Source organism: Eptesicus fuscus, chromosome 19 (genome assembly GCF_027574615.1).
Source record: "Eptesicus fuscus isolate TK198812 chromosome 19, DD_ASM_mEF_20220401, whole genome shotgun sequence".
In the NCBI taxonomy this organism is placed as follows: domain Eukaryota; kingdom Metazoa; phylum Chordata; class Mammalia; order Chiroptera; family Vespertilionidae; genus Eptesicus; species Eptesicus fuscus.
Window position 1 is genome coordinate 9,911,025 of NC_072491.1, and position 23,580 is coordinate 9,934,604.

General features: G+C 46.0%; 1 pseudogene; it reads left to right on the forward strand.

The window, feature by feature from the left end:
- The first annotated feature begins 21,087 nt into the window (after positions 1 to 21,087).
- Positions 21,088 to 21,614, forward strand: LOC103292329 (ATP synthase subunit d, mitochondrial-like; annotated as a pseudogene).
- The last annotated feature ends 1,966 nt before the right edge of the window (positions 21,615 to 23,580 follow it).

The window sequence follows — 23,580 nt, forward strand, 5'->3', positions numbered from 1 at the left end:
ATGAGTTTGAATCCTGACTAGATAGATCACTTGCCACCTCCCTGACCCTGGGCAAGTTACTTAATGTTAACTCATGTACAGTGGTCCACAGTGGGCCTAGAGTACTGTAAATTCTCAATAAGTGTTATCTATTGTTATCATCATGGTTCCAGAACTTTAAAGCCAGTTCATTTAATACATTTAATACCCTCAACTTCCCCTCATTCTGATTCTTCCCTAATCCTAGTTGAAATTAGTGAGGCTTGACTGTACATTGTACAGTAGGCTCTATAAATATTGAGAACAGAGTCACATAAGTAACCAACCACTGTGCCCTATTTTTTTTTAAAGCAAAAATCCTCTAGTTTTTTTCTCCCCCAGAAATCCTTCTCAGGCACCCCCTTTTGGGAACCATAGCCATACCATATAATTCCCTCAGGATCCCTCATTACACTGAACGAATTTAACCGTATTTCTGTTGTCCAGTCAAAAGCGTGGTAGTTCCCACTTTTAAGAGCATGTTTTCTAAACATCTCTGGAAAATGGAGATCTTGACTTTATGCCCAGGACACCCTGAGAGCTGCTGCTACAGAAAAAAAAAAAAAAATGAGTAGGATAATACATCCCAATTCCTCTTCCCCACCCTGAATAAGAGTTGTTTTAGTTAAACTTGTATTCGCTCAGCTCTGAAGGCTGCCCCCGCCCCCCACCATCACACCATTGTGTTTAATACAGGACTTTTGACTCGGCCATCATTACTCACACTTTACTGATTCTACTTTAAACACTGTTGACTAAAACGACAATTTATCACGACTGTTTTGCCTCGCGGTGGGGGGATAATTTATTTTCCCGGTTGAAGGCTTGGATATTTATTAGCGCGGCAGCGAGCTGGTCAGGGGAGATCCACGCTCCAGGGGATGAGCTCTGAGTCCAGCTTCGTGGCCTGCTCCACCCGCCTCTGCTGAGACCCACCAACCTTGCTCCTGAGGCAATCCCCGCCTGGCGCCTGGGGTGCAGAGATGGTAACTGGGAAGCTGACCCTCAGCTGTGGCATACAGGCAGCCCTCAAAGCCTCCTCAGGAAAGCCAGCGAGACCCGCGATAGCAGGATGGAGGACTAACCAGAGAAATGCTGCATCTGGAAGAACTCGCTGGGGAGTGGCCACCCTGGAGCATCTGATCTGCCAGCGATTGCTCAGGTAAGGTGGGGCCCCTTGGAGAAGTGGAAAGCCCCAGGCCCCTAACAACAATGGGAACAATTCCTATGAGGGGCAGGCAGCATCTTTGCAGTGCAATTGCAGTGTTTGGCAAGAGCAGGCTGTTATAAATAGTTCGTTGTGGCAGCAAATTAATAACTGAAAGAAATGGAAAGGAATTGGGGTTTATTGTGTGTCTGTGTCTGCTGTGTGCCTGGCACTGTGCTAGACTTACATGCATCATTTCACCTCATCCTTGCAATAACCCCAAGGGTGAATGTTCATAGCCAATGGGCTCTGGGAAGTTATGTAAATTGCCTCCTTTACTTTTCCATGGCTCATAAGTGGGAGAGCCGGGGAACTACTCAGATCTGTCTCCCAAAAGGCCATGCCCTTCGGATGCTGTATGCCATTTCCCTACTGAACGAAAGGCACTGGGGAGCTCACTCTGAGGACGTCAGTCTGGAGCCTGGAGTTCCCACCACTGCGGCCACTCCCTGACTTAGGGCATTGCCTCTAATGGAAATATGTTATCTGGAGGCATAGCTAAGTGATCCACTAGCATGAACTTGGTGGACACTTTTTTCTTTTCCAGAATAGAGGGAATGAGACCTGGCACAGTTAAACTCGGGCTTCAAGTTCAGTACACTACTGGGGGGAGAGAGTATGAAGAATGCTGCTGGGGGGAGGTCCCATCGACACACAGGAGCGGGGACACGTAGAACTGGAGGAGGAGGAGGAGGAGGAGGAGGAGAAGGAAGAGGAGGGAAGGAAGAAAATGATGATGGGCTGAAAAGGGGCATCAGATCATAACTTTTTGTGTCCCTATCGCGGCAATGCACTGAGCTGCAAGTGCCGGTAGATCCATAGTCTTAGAAGTTTCCCAGCATTTGTGGTGGGCCCATGATGGTCTAGGCCCGTGGTTGGCAAACTGCGGCTCGCGAGCCACATGCAGCTCTTTGGCCCCTTGAGTGTGGCTTTTCGAGTCTATTTTGAAGAAGTGGCGTTAGAAGAAGTTTAAGTTTAAAAAATGTGGCTCTCAAAAGAAATTTCAATCGTTGTGCTGTTGACATTTGGCTCTGTTGACTAATGAGTTTGCTGACCACTGGGCTAGGCCCTGTGCTGAAGCTAAGGGTACAAATCCAGATTCGAAGCAGCCCCCATCCCAGAACAGTTTATAAATCTCTTCTCCTAAGAAGTTGTCATTCCTAGGATGTCAGGGAAAAGTCACGGAAGGGACTGAGGGAAAGGGGTGGGAAGCACTTTAGGAAACAGGTGGGGGCACTGAAGATGAAGTTCCAGGCCTCCTGGTCCTCGGTGGAGACACCCACAGCAGGGGCACCTGCCACCCACGCCAGAGCAGCCTGGTGGTTGGGAGGCTTCTGGCTCAGCCAGTCCTCAGAACCCACTGGCTGGTACAACCTTCCTCCTCCACTCAGAGCTCCTTTGGAGGGGATGAAGGATGGGTCAGGGAAAGGGATGTCACTCCCCTGCTTCTGGCATGTGAGGGACCAGACAATGGCATTAATAAAGGGATGGAACCACACCCCCAGGCCCCCATCTACCAGCTTCTCCTTCTCCTTTGCTATTCCTGCCCAGTGGCTCTTTCCTATTTGCTCCTCAGCCAACCCAAAAGCATCCCCACCTGGAGTGTGTAACTTTGCCATAAAGAAATGAGGTGGGGAAACGTGCCTCAGAAAACAAAGTCACTGAGGGATCAAGTCGGCAATGAGAGCTTCAGAGGAGGCTTCTTGAGGACTTACAGTGATCGGAAACTGACAGCAGTCTGAAGGCCAAGCGACAGACAGTGTCCAAGTTCCACCATGATTGCGTCAGCGTGGAAAGAAGTTGCGGTGTGGCCTCACCCAGCTTAACCAGCAGTACAGCAGGGCCCAGCTCCCAGGCCTCCCCCGCCGGCCAATCACTGTAGGTCCCAGCTCATTGTTTTGTTGAGTCCACCATGAAACAAAATTCTTTCCAGAGCCTTGATTAACCTTATTAGAGCTCATAAAACTCCAAGTACTTCAGCCTGTCCAAATGTCTCCATTTTCTTCTAGATATTTGTGGCTGAGGGTATGTTTGCTGTCAGTTTTCAATTAGTAAAGAGATGTGGCAAGAAGGAAAGGAAAGCACATTAGAATCCAAAAGCATCTCTTCTTAACTCCCTGTGGAAGACCGTGATCGAGTGCCCAGATGCCAGGGGGTGAGGTACCGAGAACACACCTCCATCAGGTTCACATTCCCAGTCAACTGCTGGCTTGTGGGATGCATGTCATGCGATTACATACCATAACATAAGCCATTTTATTCTTGTCACAAACTGAAAATCTTGCTGATGCGTGGCCATCTTTATTAGGATCATTTCTATTTCATGGCTTGTGTGTGGTCATGGGCTGTATGTTATCCATTAATGATAAAAGTTGACCCTGGCTGTGTTCTGGGTTCATCGAACGGTTCGGTAGGGTCCGGCAGAGCCTGCAGCCCTTTTGCCAAAGCTCTCCTCACAACCCCTCTCTTCCCCTGATTGTAAAACCCATGTGTATTTTAGCAAAACTCTCATCCATCTGTTTCTGATTCATTTATACGTAACTCGTCAAACCTCCTTTTACCAGGGCCGTCATGTTCCCCAGGTTCTGCACTGGTGTGCCATGCTCCCTGAATATCAGGAAGCCTTGTTTACCCAAAAGATGACATGCTCTCCTTCCCAGGGTGGAAGAAGCAGAGTTGGAAGGGAGGGTGAGAAGAAAGACTGTCCAAATCCTAAACCCCCTGGTGCTTCTGTCCACTGTGGGCTTGGCAAAATATCCCCTCTCGTTCCCAGTGCTGGCGTGCTTGAGCTGTTATCATTATGGTGTGTGAGAGTGCATGTGTTTGGGAGCGTGTGTGTGCATCCACTGGCCATGATTAAACATGGTTTGTGGCATTAATTCAGATTACGGGTGGTCTTCAACTTCTCTGTAATCAGACCAACTGGCTGACTTCAAGAGTGTGGGACTGGACTGAATTTCTCCTATGACTTTCACTGTGCTGGGTTTTATCCACCTGTCAACCAGGAGCATAAAAATGAGAAGCAAGAGCTCTTAGAAACAGGAGTAAGAACTCAAGTGCTGGGAGTTCTCTCAGCATTCTCCCACCCAGGCAGCTTTACTCCCAGAGCGGGAGAGGACACACAGATGACCACACGGCAGATCCACTCTCATCGTGGACGAGTGAGGGCCACAGTCACTACCACTGCAGCTGTGCTGGATGCCGGCACCATGCCAGTCCACCCAGAATCTCCTTCAAATGAGAGCCACCAGGGAGACCTGGGCCACCTAGGGCTGCCCCACAGCCCAGGGAACAGATGCCATGTCAAGTGGTGAATGCTCTCTCCCACCTGTCCATCAAGTGACAGAGAGGGACATCGACATCTAAATCCCGTCAAACCCAAAACTTGCTTTTTAAAAAAAACAACAACAAAGTATGGAAATCTTAGTCAGTCATCATTCTGGTACTTCTCAATATTCAGGTGATGGCTTCAATTTATCTATCATTCCTGCTTTCTGTTTAAAAAATTCTTTCCCTATAGACTCATGCTATCCCATATCTTCCTAGCTATTGAGGAAGTCAGATACCATACAGAAAATTTAACAAAAAGTTATATTGTGGAGTGATGTGGAATATTTGGACTTACATGTTCAAGTTCCTAAGAAAAAGGCTTCTCAAAAATCAAGTGCAACACTAAATAGACACTGGGATTAAATAAGGAAGACAACTTTATTCTGGAAATACAAAAGATGTGATTGTATGTGAGAGTAACAGTTCTCAGCTTGTAATGACATACTAGCGCAGTGGTCAGCAAACTGCGGCTCGCGAGCCACATGCGGCTCTTTGGCCCCTTGAGTGCGGCTCTTCCACAAAATACCACGGCCTGGGCGAGTCTATTTTGAAGAAGTGGCGTTAGAAGAAGTTTAAGTTTAAAAAAATGTGGCTCTCAAAAGAAATTTCAATCGTTGTACTGTTGATATTTGACTCTGTTGACGAATGAGTTTGCCGACCACTGTACTAGCGTATCACAATCAATTGTGAGATATGTTACAAGTGATCTGTTGCCTATAATAGTTGAAGTACTGACATTTGTGAATGATTCACTTTTTAATAAAACTGAGAAATAGCCTTATAGTGGTTATCCCTATAATTATATCACTTCAAAGCACCACATTCCCTGAGAGGAAAGAAAGGATGTTACCTTAAGGATCCCTGGAATCGCACATAGAGACACAGTGGATACACCCCTGGAAATGTGTCCTGCCATGTATAAACATCATCCATCATGCATGTTGTGGTGGAAAACAGTTGGGAATCACTCCTCTGGAAATCAGGGGTAGAGAGGTTCTGCTTGTGATATGTTCAGGGCTCCTTTTCTCTGAATCTCTGCCCTCTTCCACCTCTTAGCTTTATCTTGAATCTGGCTTCCCCTCTGGTCTAAGATAGCAGCCTGTAGCAAGAGGTAGGGAGCATCTTTCCTTATTCATATCCCTTGAAAGACGAAGCTGACTTCTGTTCTCTTAAGGACAAGAAAGAACTTTCCCTGAAGTCTCCTGCCACCCTCTCCTAGACAAAAATTAGGTCATACGCTCATTCCCAAAGCATTTACTGACAAGTGGATTTGATTTCTTTGATTGGCCAGGATTAACTGGGTCTCCCTTCTGAAACTGGAAATGGGGTAACTGCTTCCTAAATCATATGAACAAAACTGCGATATTATTGTGAAGAAGGAGAGAATGGAGGCGGGGAGGCAACCAGTGATGTTCACTAGAGTCTTTGGGTATTTTTCATTTTAAGTTTCGTGCCAATACCCTTTGTCTGTTCAGGTGATACATTGATGTAATCAATGAATATAGAATAATTAATTGTGAAGCTCCACTCTATTGCCTTTTTGTTTTGTTGTTGTCGTCGCCTTCTGTTGCCTTTTTGCATTATGGAGGACCTGAGAGCTTTGTTTGACCGATGGAGACCACATTTGGGTTTCTTCTCCCACTGGGCAGCAGTTACATAACGAAGTAACCACTAGGCCTATAAGCTTGTCTGAACTTAAGCTCCCTTCCTGGAGGAGTAGCCAACTCGACATTCCCATGTCGCAAAGCTCTCAAGCCTCTGCGTGCAAACTCCTCACTCCTAGGGTTTCAAAGGGCAGGCCATTCCTCAGATGGGGAAGGCGACTGGGCAGGGCAAAGGCACAGGCACATGGCTCACATTTTCCGGCTCATGCTATTTTTTTCCATTGACTCAAGCAGCAGCAGCTGCTGCTTTTTCGAGAGCCATGTTTGCTTACGATGACACAGACTGTTTCTGAACTCTGACATGGTCATCTTCAGACCGGCCAGTGTGATATAACCTCTTTGGAATCAGACTCTGTTGCTCTGACTGCCCTTGTGACTCTAAAATAGGACCTGGGGGTTGAAGAACCATTCATTCATGAACATATAGACATAGAAGTTTCCTCCAAAAAAAAAAAAAAAAAAGGAATCAAGATGGTTATAGCTGATCTTTTGGCATTGGCTGGTTCAGATTTGCCCTTACTCAGCTAATTCATTCATTATGTTCATATCCTGAAAAGTTCCAGAACCTCCTACCCGCCCCTCAGCCACTTCCAAGGACCCCTCTACAGATTCAACTTTGTTCTTTGAAACCTTTCTGCCTTGCTCAGAGCCCTTCCTCAATTGCCCTATTCTACTACCTCGGTTCTTTTCAATCCTCTACTCTGCCAAAAATTAGTAGTTTAGTATTACTATTCCTGGATTCCTGACTTTCATATGAGTAAGTCCTAGTTTCAGCTCTGCTATATCAATATGGAATTCTGTTCAGAGTGCATTGTTCTGTATAATTAAAAATACCACTTAGAATGGGTAAAATGTGGCCTCCATCAATCACAAACTATGTGAACTTCAGCACATGTTTTTTACCTCTCCTCCTGTAGTTGTTGTGTATTTATTAAGGGCCACGTGTGTGACAGCACTATGCTAAGCTCTATGACAGTTCCTGCACCTATGAAAAATGAGCTAATAGTAAAACACATCTCATAGGGTTGTTGTAAGGATGAGATGAGATAATATATGTCCAGTGCTCAGCACAATGCCAGATGCATAGGAAACTTTTAGAGACGATGGCTAGTGTAGCTATTATTGAGAAAGCACCTAGTCTACCCACCTATCTCTATAGTACCATCCTTCTGAGGCATTCAGGGGTTCTTGAATCTCTTCTGTATTCATTCCAATTTGTCATGCTTCCTGGATATCCCACAGCTATAGATTGGGCAGCTACTTCAAATGGGTCTGCTGGTGATGTCAACCCAACTGAGTCCCCACACAAGGTGCTTGGTGCGGGCCCGTGTGCCAGGGCCTGCTCCTAATGGGGGATGGTCACAAGGCACAGGGTTCAGTCATCCCAGGCTCGAATCCCAAGTACCGTGTCCCTGGTCTCCCCTGAAGTGTGAGTGTGCCGTGCCCGTGTAAGAGATGCATTTAAGTCTTCAGCCATAAATGCTACATGGCTGTTATAAACCGTGAGGTCTAGTAACACCCGCAGCAGCTTATCAGGTTTCAAATGTGCCACATTCTTCCAGATTTCCAGATGTTCTTTTCTTTCTCTCTCCCTCTAGCCACCCACTCTATCCCTATCCCCGTTCTGAAGTGCCCCAGATTGCTTACTGCAATCTAGCAATTTCAAATTAAGTTGAAAAAAACTTCAGGAGAGGGAAAACCAGCTGGAAGTTCATATTTAAGGAGAAGCAGGAGTGGAAATTTACCACTTGCCTCACTGTGCCATGTGGTTCTCACGGACCATTCATTGCATCCAGGCAGGCCAAACGAATGTGGTGCAATGCCCTCCAACTTAGAGAAAGGAAATGGATGAGGGGTGTTGGGTTAATATCATCACAAATGTACAACCTATTTGAAGCTCCTTGAAGGAAAAGTGTACATTTGTCAGTATACAAGATCCATTCTCTTAGCAACAACAAACATCAAAGGAACTTGCTTACCACCTATGATGTCTTGTCTGCAAGGAGAAATCCCTTCTCCTGGGACAAAATCTTGGCAAAAATAGCTCTGGATGAAATGCTACTATGAAGAAAGAGAACTTGGGCCCTGGCCAGGTAGCTCAGTTGGTGTGGTTAGAGCATCATCCCTCGGATACACCAAGTTTGCGGGTTTGATCCCAGGTCAGGGCACATACAAGAATCAACCATGAATGCATAAGTGGAACAACAAATTGATGTTCTCTCTCTCTTTCTCTCTCTCTCAAATCAATATTTTAGAAAGAAAGAAAGAAAGAAAGAAAGGAAGAAAGGAAGAAAAAAAGAAAGAGAGAGAAGTTAGGTAGGTTGTTCTGCCTTCACTTATCCTTCTCTCTGTAAAGTGGAAATAAAAGCACAGTACGATCTCTCTGCTCTAAAGGAACTCCAAGGGCTTCCCGATAGCATCCTCTTCACTAGTCCGTCATGGTGTTTCAGAGGCTTTGTTTGTGCTTCTGATGGAAATTCTTAAAAAGATGTCTGGGTTAAGTCAGCATAACCCTTCCTTGGAAGGGATATCATAGAGAAGTGACCCCACTGAGAAGTTATTTTTCCTATTGAATGATTGCTACTCATTGGCAGAGGGCCAGTGAGTGATAAAATCACACCCAGGGCAGGGAGCCTTGATGAGGACAGGACGTCAGGAGCCCAAGCACCTGTGCCTAGAGGGCTGCTCTGACTCAGGGCACATGCCTAGGTTGCGGTTAGATCCCAGTCTGGGTGTATATGAGAGACAACTGATCAATGTTTCTCTCTCTCTCTCTCTCTCTCTCTCTCTCTCTCTCTCTCTCTCTCCCCCCCCCCCCTCAATAAAAACATATCCTCAGGTGAGTATTAAAAAAAAAAAAAAACAACCACTGAATTTCCCAAGACACTGGAGAGACATACTCACAACTTTCAGACATACAAATCATTCAGGCGATGGAGTTTCCAAAAAAAGCAAAACCATCTAGGATTCTCTGTTTCTGAAGCAAATCTAAGTGATGACACAGAGGAGGACCAGGGCCTGTGTGTCTGCCATGGTAGAGGGTGATGCTCACACTTCCGGCCCCAGTGTTTGCAGGTGCAGTGGCAGCTCTGAGTTTGGTTATTTCCTCTCCACAAGCAAGGGGCTATTCAGAGGCACTTTCGGCCTCTGGCAACATGGATTTCATGACCACAAAGTAAAAATGAAATAACGCACATACCAAAACATAAACACATTGTAAAATGCATTCAGCCTCAGATTCTAAACCCAGCGGCCCTGTGTGGCTTAGCAGAGAGGAAGCCAGGCTCCCCTCTTGGGGGAGGCGGGGAGGGTGGAGGGGAGAAAGGCCTCCAAACTGACAGCTGCTATCATTCCAAAACAAGTCATTGTTTATAAATGAATTTTTTTTGTGATAAATTATTGAATTACATGAAAACTCTCTGATTGCCTGCTGCTGCCAGATTTGGTTTTGGTCTCAAAAGCCAGCATGGAATGTACTACAGAGAGAAAGAGCAAAATTAAAAATCGCTGGCCTTTTCTCCCAAGATTCTCTTCCAAATTCTCAGTCTCCCACTAAACTATAATTCTTGTTCTGGCGTTGGACACCCAGAAGTCTCTTTGGAACATTTATAACATATATGGCTTTAGATCAGAGACATGTCGACCTATTCTGAAAAATATATAGGTAGAAATCACAGCTCTTGAATCACTTTATGATAATTAGTACCTAGAAATTGAAAAGCACAGAGGAACATAACTTTTCATGAGCATTCACCATGTGCCAGGCTTTGTGCTGCTTGCTTTGAATTGTTATCTCATTTAATCCTCACAAAAAACACAAGTGGTCATTATTACACCCATTTTACAGGTGGAAAAACTGATGTGTGCAGAAGTTACGTGGTTTACCTAAGCGCACACAGCAGCACAATGAGAACATCTTGTCTGGCACCAGGCATCTGGCTCCAAAACCCAGGCTCTTTCCCTAATAGCACACTGGTTCCCACCACAGTTGAATAAATGACTACCTTTGGTACTCGTACCAAAAATAAAGCACTGTGCTCTTTTCCAAGCTTTCACATTGATACCTTGTATATTACGTTTCAAGGAGGCCTTTGGAAAAAGTAAAATTGATGATGAAAAAAACTACTGTCTTCCTTGATTTGTTTTGCCCCTCAAAATTAGATTTTCCTTATTTTTGTGCCTATACTATATTCCTGGGAAAATCCAGTTGATTCCTGTGGAATTAGGAGGAATAAGAAACAACAGCATGGGCTTCTGATCCCAATTTCACTCCTCATTCACCAGGCACATCTCTAAACTCAGCCCCTCCCTTATACAGGGAATGATAAGACTTTATCTGCCTGTCTCATGGGTGGTTATAATGCTCAAATGATACAGTGTCAGGGAAAGCATATGTGTGAGTAATTATTATGCCCCAGACTCTCTCTGATAGTTCAATTTAAAAAAAAAAAAAGAAAGAAAGATATTTTTAGAACAATAGTCAAGTGTTAGCCAGTGATCTGCTAATAAATGGGGTCTCTGGGGAAAAAAACAAAAAACAACAATTGATTTTTAATGTTTGCTGATTTCTGTAATGTAAATTCTCCCAACAAGGCCAATTTCAAACTACCAACATGGTATCACTGAGCATAAAGGTGGGAAGAGGTGTTCTCATGAGTTAATACATGCCAGCTCTAGCACACCACTAGTTCTGACTGAATTTCAAAATAGCATCTATATATATAAAAGCCTAAGCGACTGAATGACCAAACGACCAGTGGACCAGTTGCTATGACATGCACTAACCACCAGGGGGCAGATGCTCAATGCAGGAGCTGCCCCCTGGTGGTCAGTACACTCCCATAGCAGGAGCGCCACTCAGCTGACCAAGGGGCACCAAACACCAGGGTCACGGCTGGCGAGCACAAGTGCGGTGAGGCCAGGATGAGCGAGAGCGGCGTGGCACCCAGCCCATGCTCAGGCTCTTCCCTGGCCGCATGCTGCTTTGCGCACTACTACATCCCTTGGGGGATGTTGGACTGCGGGGATCAGGCCGAAACTGGCAGTCTGACATCCCCCAAGGGGTCCTGGGTTATGAGAGGGTGTAGGCCAGGCTGAGGGACCCCAACGGTGCACAAATACGTGCACCAGGCCTCTAGTCTTTAATAAAAACACCTACCACACCCGGAGTCATATTGTAAAAAACTCAACATATAGCCTCCCTCCCCCGTGTGTTCTCTTAATGATAGATAAGCAGATCTCCAACTTCTGTGCCACCAAGAGTCTGGATGGATGGTATTAGAAAGGAAGATGTTTTCCCCCAATGAGACCACGATCATGCCTTCATGCTGGGACAGAAAGCCCAGGCCCCATAATCCAATCAAACAGATCTGGCCACTTGCTGCTTTGACCCCTCTGAGAAGTGAACATCTGACTGATATGAGATTCGCATATTGCCTAGGAGGAAATGTCTGCACTCCAGGGAAATGTTCTTGCTTATGCAGACACTGGGTGCCAAGAACAAGAACTCATTCCACCCACTCTTTCCTTGTTCACAGAATAACAGTGAGCCTTAGATTTGGCTACATGCACACACAGTGGCTTACTACAAGATTATTTCTCTCCCATAGAAAAGACAGGAAATATGTCAACCACAACTGAGGTACATCAAAGTCCCAGGCTTCTTCCAGTTCCCCTCTCCACTGTCCTCATGGTCCAACATGTTGGCTGGAGCTCCAGCCATGACATGTGAGTTCCAATCAGCAGGATTGAGATAGAAGAAAAAAGAAAGGTACACCTTTTCACCTTTAATGTGAGTTTCCACGCAATGCTTTGCTTATATCTTATTGGCTAGAAACTAATCATATGACAATATCTAACTACAAAAGAGCCTTGAAAATATACCCCTTTATCTTGGAGGCAATATGCCTCGCTAAATATCAGGTTCTTTTATTAAGAAGGAACTAAAAATAAATGTTGGGATAGGCAATTTGTAGTATCTGGCACATGTTCACTTGTATCTACACACTAACTTCTCAGAGGATAGAGAGAGAGAAGGAAATTGATGTTTTTCTTTTTTCTATCTATAGCTCAGCAGTTTTCATCTCCTGTGGGTAAGATGAGAAGTTAGCAGTCTACAGGTAATTTAAATTGCATATCTAATGAGGGCCAAATAAATAGGAACTATATCTATTTCTGGGATGTGTGTGCAAAAACCTTTCATAATAATCTGATCATGATTATTTGGAAGATAGCCACAATCATATAGAGTCATTACTAATATCATGTAGAAGTAGATGGAAGTTTTTGTCTCTCTGGATGCATTTGTCTAAATGCATCCATATCAATTACCTACTTTGATAAAAGTGAGATATGAATCTGGCTCTAACTGATGCTAGAAAAAAATTGGGGGAAAGCCTCCTCCTTCTAAGACCGTCCATCCAGACTCTTTGTGGCATGGAAGTTGGAGATCTGTTTATTAAATGAGTCCCATTCAGAACGTTTTGTTTGGGCTCGCAAATCTCTGTCTGTAGCCTATGCCTACCTCCTTCACCTCTTGTTCCTATTGGAGCTAGTGAGTAGTTAGTCAGGCATCAGGAAAATTGCCAACTCTTCTAAGAAAGGAGTCTCATGCAGCCAAACTAGGCTCTACATCTATAGTCTTTCCAAAATGGCATGGGAGTAGAACCAGAGAGACACATTAATCTACAGAGAAGCTTTCCAGTGACCCCTGCAAAAGCCACATAAACATGTAAAAGAACACAGGAGAACACGGACAACCGTCCTGCTGAGGCTAAAAGTATTTGTAGATTGTCAAGTCACATCCAGAGATGAGATGTATCCTGGAACCGCCAGCCCACTCCTATCCCATTTTAGACCAGAAGAAAAACAAGTGCTATTGGACATTTCATTTAAATCTCTAATTTGCAATTTTACTCTAATTCTATTTAATGTACCATTCCATGACCAGTCAGATATACCAACTCTTTCCACCTGCATTCATCCGTAAAGAGTTAAAAATCTTTGGCTTTCTAGATTTTAACTGTCTTTTAACATACAGATTATCCCATAGGTTAGTGGTCGGCAAACTCATTAGTCAACAGAGCCAAATATCAACAGTACAACGACTGAAATTTCTTTTGAGAGCCAAATTTTTTCAACTTAAACTTCTTATAATGCCACTTCTTCAAAATAGACTCACCCAGGCCGTGGTATTTTATGGAAGAGCCACACTCAAGGGGCCAAAGAGCCGCATGTGGCTCGCGAGCTGCAGTTTGCCGACCACGGCATAGGTGAACCCAGGCATGCAATTAACGAAGCCATTCTTTCATTTATTCATTCACTCAGCGAATAATGAGCACCTGCTCTGTGCAGGTATCATGTCAACGGTGGTGATATTCCCAGTGAGCAAGGTATTCCCAGGCTGCCCTCATGGATGTTTCAGGCTTAGGGGAGAAGACTGTCATTGAACAAAGGGGCAAAGGGGCCTGAGGAGGCTGGTGAGAGAGGGAAGGAGGGGCTCCATCAAGCAGGAGTTTGGAGCCATCTCAGAAGTTTGGGGCTTTATCCTGAAGACAATGAGAAGTTATATCAAGTATCGAAAGACACTTCAGTAGTTTCCATGTCTTGGCTATTGTGAATGCTGCAATGAACATAGGCGTACACATATCTTTCTAAGTGTTTTCAAATTTTGGGGGTAGCTACCCAAAAGAGAGATTTGGGGTCAGATAGTAGGGCTTTTCTTAATTTTTTGAGGAACCTCCACACTGTTTTCCATAGTGGCTGTACCAATTTACATTCCAAACAGCAGTGAATGAAGGTTCCTTTTTCTCCACAACCTCTCTAATACTTATTATTTCTTGTCTTGTTGATGACAGCTATTCTAACAGGTGTGAGGTGACATCTCATTGTGGTTTTGATTTGCATCTCCCTAATCGCTAGTGAAGTTGAGCATCTTTTCATATACCTGTTGAGCATTTGTAGGTCTTCTTGTGAGAAGTGTCTATTCAGGTCCTCTGTCCATTTTTTAATTGGATTATTTGTTTTGTCGTTGTTGAGTTGTATGAGTTCTTTATATACAATGGAATATTACTCAGCCATAAGAAAAGATGAAATACTGCCATTTGCGACAACATGGATGGACCTTGAGAATATCATGCTATGTGAGATAAGTCAGACGGAGAAAGTCAAGAGCCATATAATTTCACTCATAGGTAGGATATAAAACTGAAAACAACAAATGAACAAACAAACAAAAGCTCATGGGCACAGACAACAGTGGTTACCGGGGGGAAAAGGGAGATGAGGGGAAGGTAGTGAAGGGTTAAAGCGGGTGAAATTTATGGTGATGGAAAAATATTTGACTTGGGATAGTAAATACACAATGCAATATACAGATGATGTATTATGGAATTATACACTTGAAACCTATATAATTTTATTAAATCAATGTCACCCCAATAGATTTAATTTTTAAAATAAATAAACTTTTAGAAAATAAATAAAGATAGATATTTTTTACTTGCACCCAGATCACTTTCTACAACCTGGCAAGCCTTTGAGTACTGCAGGGATGTCAGCCTCCAGCAATACTTACCGTATTTTCCGGCGTATAAGACGACTGGGCGTATAGAAGATTTTCCTGGGTTAAAAAGTCGTCTTATATGCCGGAAAATGCGGTACCTCTTCTCCAGCCTAGCATTGGTCACTTTTATGGATGTTGCTCGGGGGCTGCCTGCCTGGGATGACCCTGTCTGCCAAATCCTTCTGGGTGGAGAATTAGAAACTCTCTAATGTTTCTCTTTCAAGTCATTTAGACACATTGCCTCTTAGTGAGTTTGAGTTTAAGAAGAAGTTACCAGCTTTCCCTGAGCCGGACAGTGGCCCCACAGGAGCAGGCTGGATGTGTGTTGGAGGAGTGAGGTGTATGTCGCGTGGGTTTTCTAGACGAGTCTGCATAATATGGGGCAGCAGAGAGCTTACTTCCTGCTCAGCCATGGAACTGAAGCAGGGAAGTATCGTTGAGCTTTTGATCAATAGATAAAAACCTTAACACCCACAGGAGGGTTTTCCCTTTCATTACACAGAGAGAGCACCTTTGAACAGGAAACACATACAGCCTAGGTTAGGAATAAAGAGAAAAATGATTGATAATCCCCACCAGTCCATCCCTGGGAAAAAAAAAAAAAAAGGCAGTACAAACTACCTGACAAACACTATTCTAAAGACACAGGCTGCCCAAATATACGCTCCCACTTCAAATTTTCCATGGGGGTTGGCTAAAGCCAGGTCCTGGGACGTTAATTGAGACCTGATCGCACTAATGGACCAGAAATTATAAAATGCCTTATGTTACCAGTCATTTAAACCAGATAGTTAGGAATCCAGTTATGGTTAGGTTCAAACTGAAGCTTAAATCTATTATATTTATTGCAAGAAACAGTGAACACTCAAGTACCCTCATTTTAAATCTAAACGACACCGCGGAATCGTATCCATTTCCTGCACCTTTGAACCATGCAGCCGCTGAACCTGTCCTCTCTCTTTCTCATTTGGGAGTATTTAAAGTGACATCTCCTACTATGTCACTCTACCTGGGAGAAAATGGGAAGTTCGGTTGCCAGGCACTGTTTTACATTAGAAGAATTTAGTCTGAGACTCTCATACCGAGTGGGTAACCCAGCTGCCTGGGTAATAACCATGTGGCATATCAGTGTCGTAGTTACTGTTTTCAGTTTTGTCCTGTGTGTTTCATGAAAACATTTTTACTTGCCTTCATTATGCCACTTCTTCTTTACTTCCTAGAAATACCCACTTGGATTGTGTGCTATACAAGGAAGTAAAAACATTAACCAGAGCTACGAACGGCCCATGTCCCCTGACATCAAGGTTTTTGTCAAGAAAAATACACAAGAGTAGCCACACCTTACTCTGGCTTCCTAGTAACCCCAGAAAAGAAAAATTCCAGAAATGTGTTTTAATTCTTTAGCCTGAGTGACAAAAAGGTTAAAATGTTTCCCAAAGTCCACTTAAGAATGATTCCGACCTTGGGGAAATGGATTTTTGTTAGCCCCAAAGCCTATTAAGATTAATGGCAAGAGGGGCTCATTACTCTGCCAGAAAAATCTACTCACAGATCTAAGAGGAAGGTTTTCTTCTGTTGGTTTCCAAGAGAGGGGACCCAGAGTGCCTGACAAACACCCGCTCAGGCACATGGCAGGGACCCATGGCGGCGATACTCTCTTGGGGTGGTAGCGTGTCACTCAAGAAAGATATCTCCTAAGGCAGTGGTCAGCAAACTCATTAGTCAACAGAGCCAAATATCAACAGCACGACGATTGAAATTCCTCTTGAGGGACACATTTTTTAAACTTAAACTTCTTCTAACGCCACTTCTTCAAAATAAACTCGCCCAGGCCGTGGTATCTTGTGGAAGAGCCACACTCAAGGGGCCAAAGAGCCGCATGTGGCTCGCGAGCCGCAGTCTGCCGACCACGGTCCGAAGAGATTTCTTACAGAAGACAGGGCACTCTGTTCTCAATAATGAAACCTCCCTCTCCGGCCACACTGCCAGGCTTTTTGGAGCCCAGAAGAGTACTCGGAGGCTGAGCCTCATCCTCTCTAATAATAGACAAATATGCAAATTGACCATACCTCCGACACGCCCACAAGCCACGCCCACAAGCTACGCCCACCATCCAATCAGAGCGAGTATGCAAATTAACCCAAACCAAGATGGCTACAGCCACAGAGAGCAAGGTTTCCTAGGTAACAGAGGAAGCCAAGCTTTCCGCCTGCCGCTGCAGGCCTAAGCCTCCACTCAAGCTACAAAGTTTCAATTATAGAAAGTAAACAAATTCAAACAAATGGCGGCAGAATGGAGCTTGAGAGAGCAGGCCAGGGTTGCCGCCGGCAACAGGGGAAGCAAAACTTTTCGCACACCCTGGCCGGGCTCACCCGCTTAAGGCAACAAAGTTTCAATTATAACCCCAACACAAATGGCTGCTGGCCGGCCTCGGAGGGAGCCCCAGGCTTGGCTCCGCTCCAGGCTACAAAGTTTCAATTGTAGAAGGAAAATAAATTCCAGATACCAGGGCCTCCGCTTGGGTCGCCAGAGGGCGTGGCAGGCCTGCAAATCACCACAGGCCCCTCGCTCAGGCCACCCCACACCCCAAGGGAAACCCCACCTGATCCGGGACACCCTTCAGGGCAAACCAGCTGGCCCCCACCCCTGTACCAGGCCTCTATCCTATCTAATAAAAGAGTAATATGCAGATTGATCATCACTGCAACACACAATATAGCTGCCCCCATGTGGTCAAAGATCCTGCTCCCATGTGGACACAAGATGGCCACCACAAGATGGCCAGCAGGAGAGGGCAGTTGGGAGGTACCTGGCCTGCAAGGGAGGGCAGTTGAGAGGGACCAAGCCTGCAAGGAAGGGCAGTTGGAGGTGATCAACCCTGCAAGAGAGGGCAGTTAGGGGTGACCAGGCCAGCAGAGGAGAGAAGTTGGGGGCAAACAGGCTGGCAGCAGAGTGGTTTTTAGGGGGTGATCAGGCTGGCAGGCAGAAGCGGTTAGGGGCAATCAGGAAGGCAGGCAGGCAAGCAGTTGGGAGCCAGCAGTCCTGGATTGTGAGAGGGATGTCTGACTGCCCGTGGATCGGGCCTAAACGGGCAGTCAGACATCCCTCAAGGGGTCCCATATTGGAGAGGGTACAGGCTGGGCTGAGGGACAACCCCCCTCCGTGCACAAATTTCGTGCACTGGGCCTCTAGTTCAGGATATAAACACGGGGAGAACCAGGGCCTGCAGCTCCCCAAGGGCCTGTGCCTGTGGGCCTTGTGGCCCTCAGCAGCAGGGGCTACTGTTTCCTATTCCAGTGCTTGGCCATGGCAGTGACCCCCACACACATCCACCTGATTCTGCTGCCTCTGCTGACCAACAGATGACCCGTGTGCCTTGAAGGGCAACTCCCAGGGAGGGCCCTGCCGTGGGTCCGCTCCCCACGCAGTACCAGGTACCTCCGTGGGCTGGCTGCCTCGCGGGCTGCTCACGGTCATGGAAGGCTGAACTTTGGCCACATCCTCATCCCCCCTCACCTTGGCAGGGCAGAGTACAGAAGCCTGTTGCTAGGAGACAGGAATTCCCAGACTCGGAGATGGCTAAATGAGAACTCTGGCTTTGATTACCAGCGTATGGAATGGACGAGAGGCCAATAGACAGGAGGCTTTCCAAGTTTTTAAGGAATTTGGTTCAACCTAAGGAACCCAAGCCTCGCTGACAGCAGCCTGTAATTACTTAACTTTTAAAGTAAGTCATAGGCCCCCACCCCCACCCCAAATTTGCACCAAAAAGTAATGGGCTCCAAAGGGGTACAGATCTACAAAAGGGCCTGTTACACCAACCTCCATCTCAGAGGAGCTGAGAGGACAGGGGACCAGGGGTACCCTTCCAGGGAGCACAGCCAGGGTTTGCCAGGTTGGCTGACCAGAGCTCAGTGCATTGCCAAGGAGGCACTGACCCTGACGAGCAGGTTGTGATAGAGGCAGTGAACGGACGACTACGAGTTTTTGTTGTTTTCTCATTACCTACCTCTTCAAATAAAAGTTCCCCTTGTGGCAGCGCCCTAGGCGGCCCAGCTCTGCCTCCCGCTTCCACAGTGTTTGGGGGCACAGCCCCAGGGACGCCCCTGCCTCCAGCCTCCGCCCCTCCTGCTCTCCTCCATCTCCACCTGCACCACCACCTGCGGGCCCAGCCCGCACCCCGGGTTCCCACCTTCACCCCTCATTGCCGAACCCCCAGGAGCTCCCCGTCCGCCAGAATGACCCCCGAGGTGGAGGCTGCCCCCCGCCTGGCAGCGGCCTCTGGGCCCGCACCCACCTCTCTCGAGGCTTCGTCTCCACCGCGACGTGCGGCTCCGAGGGTGCAGGGCCGCCCCACGAGTTGGCGGAGGAGCAACTGAGGGAGCGGAGCCTCTGAGAGATGGACACCAGCGGGGCGTCCTCCTTCCAGGCCGTGCCGAGGCCTCCCCAGTGCGGGGGCCACACGCAGGGCCATGGAGCCGCCTGGCCTGGGAGAGGGGCCTGACCCAGGCCCGTGGGGAGCTGCAGGCCCTGGGTCTCCCCGCAGGCCCTCAGCTCCGGGACTTCCTGCAGGACCACTTCCGGGGCGATGAGGTGCAGCTCATCAAGAAGAGGGGCCACACCTGACTCCCCTCCGAAGGCGGACGGCCCCAGGCTGGGCTCACCCTCCAGCAGGACTAGGAGCCTGTGGAGCCCCCAGGCCTTTGAGGGGCCCCTCTGCACCCCTGGGGCCTGGCTTTTACCTGAGCCTCTTCCCGAAACTACTAGCCATTCTTCTAACCACCCTGGAGCCCTCTCCCATGCACTGGGCCAAATGAAACAATAACGCTTTTTGCAGCAAAAACAAAACACACACACACACACACACACACACACACACGCACACACACACAAAAAATGTTTCCCATGCAGTTACCTCCCACCATTTTATATTTAATGTGTTTATTAAAAAGAGGTAAAGAGGTCCAGGCTTATCTACTGCAATAAAAGAGCTAAAAATTCAGTGGTTCAAAGAAGACAGAAGTTTATTTCTCTTCCATATAATAGTCTAGAGCAGCACTGTCCAATAGAAATATAATGCAAGTGACATTTGTAACATAAATTCTCTAGGAGCCACATTGGGAAAAGGAACAGGTGCGATTAATTTAAAAATATATTTCATTTAACCTAATATGTCCAAAATATTATCATTTCAGCATGTAGTCGATATAAGACATTACTGAGATGGCTTACATTCTTTGGTTTGTGCTTATTTATAGCCCATCTCAAGTGGACAGTGCCGAGCTGGGAGGGCAGGAGGGCAGTCCAGGGCAAGTAGACGGTTTTGCTCCAAGGTTAGCCAGGAACCCAGTTCTTCAATTTCATTATTCCACAGTCCCCTGGGGAGGAATTTCTCAGCCTCAGCACTGTTGCCGTTTGAGACCGCATAAATCTTTGCTGTAGCAGACGGACTAGTGCCGTGGTCGGCAAGCTGCGGCTCGCGAGCCACATGCGGCTCTTTGGCCCCTGGAGTGTGGCTCTTCCACAACATACCATGGCCTGGGCGAGTCTATTTGGAAGACGTGGCGTTAGAAGAAGTTTAAGTTGAAAAAATTTGGCTCTCAAAAGAAATTTCAATCGTTGTACTGTTGATATTTGGCTCTGCTGACGAATGAGTTTGCCGAGCACTGGACTAGTGCATTATGACGTGTGTTCCTATGCACAGCTATTGTGTTCCCGTCTCCTACCCACTAGATGCTAGAAGCACCATCTCCCTCCCCACCGCCATGCTATGACAATCCAAAATGTTGCCATATGTTTGGGGAATAGGGGTACAAATCACCCCTGGCAGTGGTTCTCAAGCTTAATCCTTTGCACTCGCTTGCTTTTTTCTTGATTCCTTTATTCTAATGCTAACCGTGTCGAGTCACACTCGATATCCGAGTGCAAAAGGTTAAGTGTGTAACCTGGGGAGTTGGTTAAAACAGAGATTGCTTGAGCCCCGGCTGCCTTAGTAACTCAGTGCTTTCATACAGTTAGTCTTTCTCATTTTATCGAACTTTTCAAGTTTTTCTTGATAGAAATTTTGTTCTGCTACAAACTCTTCCATTATAGATTAAAGTAGAGTTTCTGTTAACTTTCTTGTTCTGATGAAAGTGTGCATGAATGTGGCAATGCTAGAAAATAAATTTGGAGCAGGGTATTGTCTCCACCCTTAGTCACTCGCTTATAAATCTCACAATAATTCTAGGTTATTAAAAGTCACTTGCTTGTCCATTATTTGCTCTGTGAACCATGAGCCGCCAGGGTTGGTGAAGGATCTCAAGATGGCTGGGTAAAAACTTGCTCTAAAAACCATTGACTGGGTAGCTTTTGGGGAGATCAGACCCTGAAACCAAAAGATCATTGCCTACACCCTGAAATCCTGGAGTGAGACCCTCACCTCTAGGTTGGCTGCTCTACCTGAGAAACCACCTGCTACCAACTGGGCTTACTACAAAGCCAATGTAGCGAAGCCTGGCTTAGTAGATGACTTTGAGAAGAAGTTTAATGCCCTGAAGGTTCCTGTGCCATAGGATAAGTACAGGGCCCTGGTGGATGCTGAAGAAAAAGAAGATGTGAAAAGTTGTGCCGAGTTTGTGTCTCTCTCCAAGACCAGGATTGAGCAATATGAGAAAGAGCTGGAGAAGATGAAGAACATAATTCCATTTGGACCAGATGACCATTGAGGATTTGAATGAAGTCTTCCCAGAAACCAACTTAGACGAAAAGAAGTATCCCTACTGGCCTCACAAGCCAATTGAGAATTTATAAACTTGAGTCTGAGAGGAAGCTCTGGTCCTTGTATTATAAACTCTGGACATTAAAAATAAAAATAAAAAATTTAAAGTCACTTGCTTTCTTCTCCATATATATTAGCAATATCTTTATAGAGCTATTTATTATTTTTTAAAAAAACAGAGGTGTCTGTGCCTCAGTCCCATAGTTTCTGAATCAGTAGGTCTGCATGGGATCCCCAAATAAGGATTTCTAATGAGCTCCCAGGTGACACCGATGCTCTGAAAGCCACTCCCTGGCTGTTATGCTCCTCGGCCTGACTGGCTCACCACCACGTGGCCTTCTTGCTGTCAGGGAGGGAGGCTGAGAGGAAACAGAGGACAAATAAATACAGTTTAAGGATGTAATGGGGAAGTTGCATGTGTGCCTTTTGCTCCATTCCATTCAGTTTGGACTCATGGCCACACCTAGGTGCAAGGAAGGCTGGGAAAGGCAGCATCTAGCTGGGTAGCTCTGTGTGTGTGTGTGTGTGTGTGTGTGTGTGTGTGTGTGTGTGTGTGTGTGTTATGTGTACTGAGTCAACTCTGACTCCTGGTGATCCTATAAATGAATGATATCCACAAAGTCCTGTCCTCAACAGCCCGGCTCATGCCTGTAGACTCATGCCTATGGCTTCTTTGATGGAGTCAGTCCATCTCACATTTGGTCGTCCTCTTCTCCTGCTGCCTTCTATTTTTCCCAGCACTATTGTCTTTTCTGGGGAATCCTGCCTTCTCATGTTGTGCCCAAGGGAGGGTGGCTTCAGTTTTGTCCTTCTTGCCTCCAGGAATGTTTCCGGCTTAATTTGCTCTATGTCTGCTCGTTCATCTTCCTGGGTAGCTGTCAAGCTCTCCTCAAGCACCATATTTCAAAAGCATCACTTTTTTCCCTAGCAGCCTTCTTCACTATCTTTCACATCCTTACATAGTAATTAGGAATATAAGGATATGGATGGTCCTAACTGGTTTGGCTCAGTGGATAGAGCATCAGCCTGAGGACTGAAGGGTCCCAGGTTTGATTCCTGTCAAGGGCATGTACCTTGGTTGTGGGCACATCCCCAGTAGGGGGTGTGCAGGAGGCAGCTGATTGATGTTTCTAACTCTCTAGCCCTCTCCCTTCCTCTCTGTAAAAAAGTCAATAAAAAATATATATTTTTTAAATGATATGGATGATCTTAGAAGGCTAAGAGTCTCTAAGATCAAGACCTTCTAATGACGCCTCTTTGCTCTTGGAGATCAATCTTTCCTAATTCTTCCACTGCTGTCCTTCTGCGTGGCAGCCTTCCCTTGATTTCTTGGCTGCAGTTTCCATTTGAATGGATGACTGAGAAGGTGAGCAAAATCGTTACAATTTTGATGTCTTCACTCTCTCTATCAAAGTTGTGTGTTTCTTCTGCAGTCGTGATTTTTGTCTTCTTGGGTTCAAATGCAGTCCTGCTTCGGCACTTGGTTCTTTCACTTTCATCAGAAATTGTTTCAGACCGTCGCTACTCTCTGCCAGTAAAATGGTGTCATCTGCACACCCTAAGTTATTGGTATTTCTTCTACCAACTTCCACTCCTCTTTCCTCTGAGTCCAGCCTACTTCTTTGGAATATGTTCTGGGTACAGATCAAACAAATAGGGAGATAAAATGGACCCTTGTCTGACCCCTTTGCCTCTAGGAAACCCTTCTGTCTTTCCACATTCTGTCCTGACAGTGGCTTCCTGTCCCCAATACAGGTTATGCATCAGAACTATCAGATGCTGAGGCACAGCCGTTTCTTTCAGAGCAACCCATAGCTTTTGATGATCCATGCATTCAAAGGCTTTATACAGTCTATCAACATAGACCAGCCTTCCTCTGAAAACCTCTGGAGCCCTCCAGTACCTAGCAAATGTTCACAGTTAGATCTTAACTGTCTCTTCCTTTTCTGAATCCAGTTGGAGGCTGCGATTTGGGGCACTTCTCGCTCCATATAACATAGTAACAATGTGCCCAGTTAAAACTCAGTTCTTTTTCTAA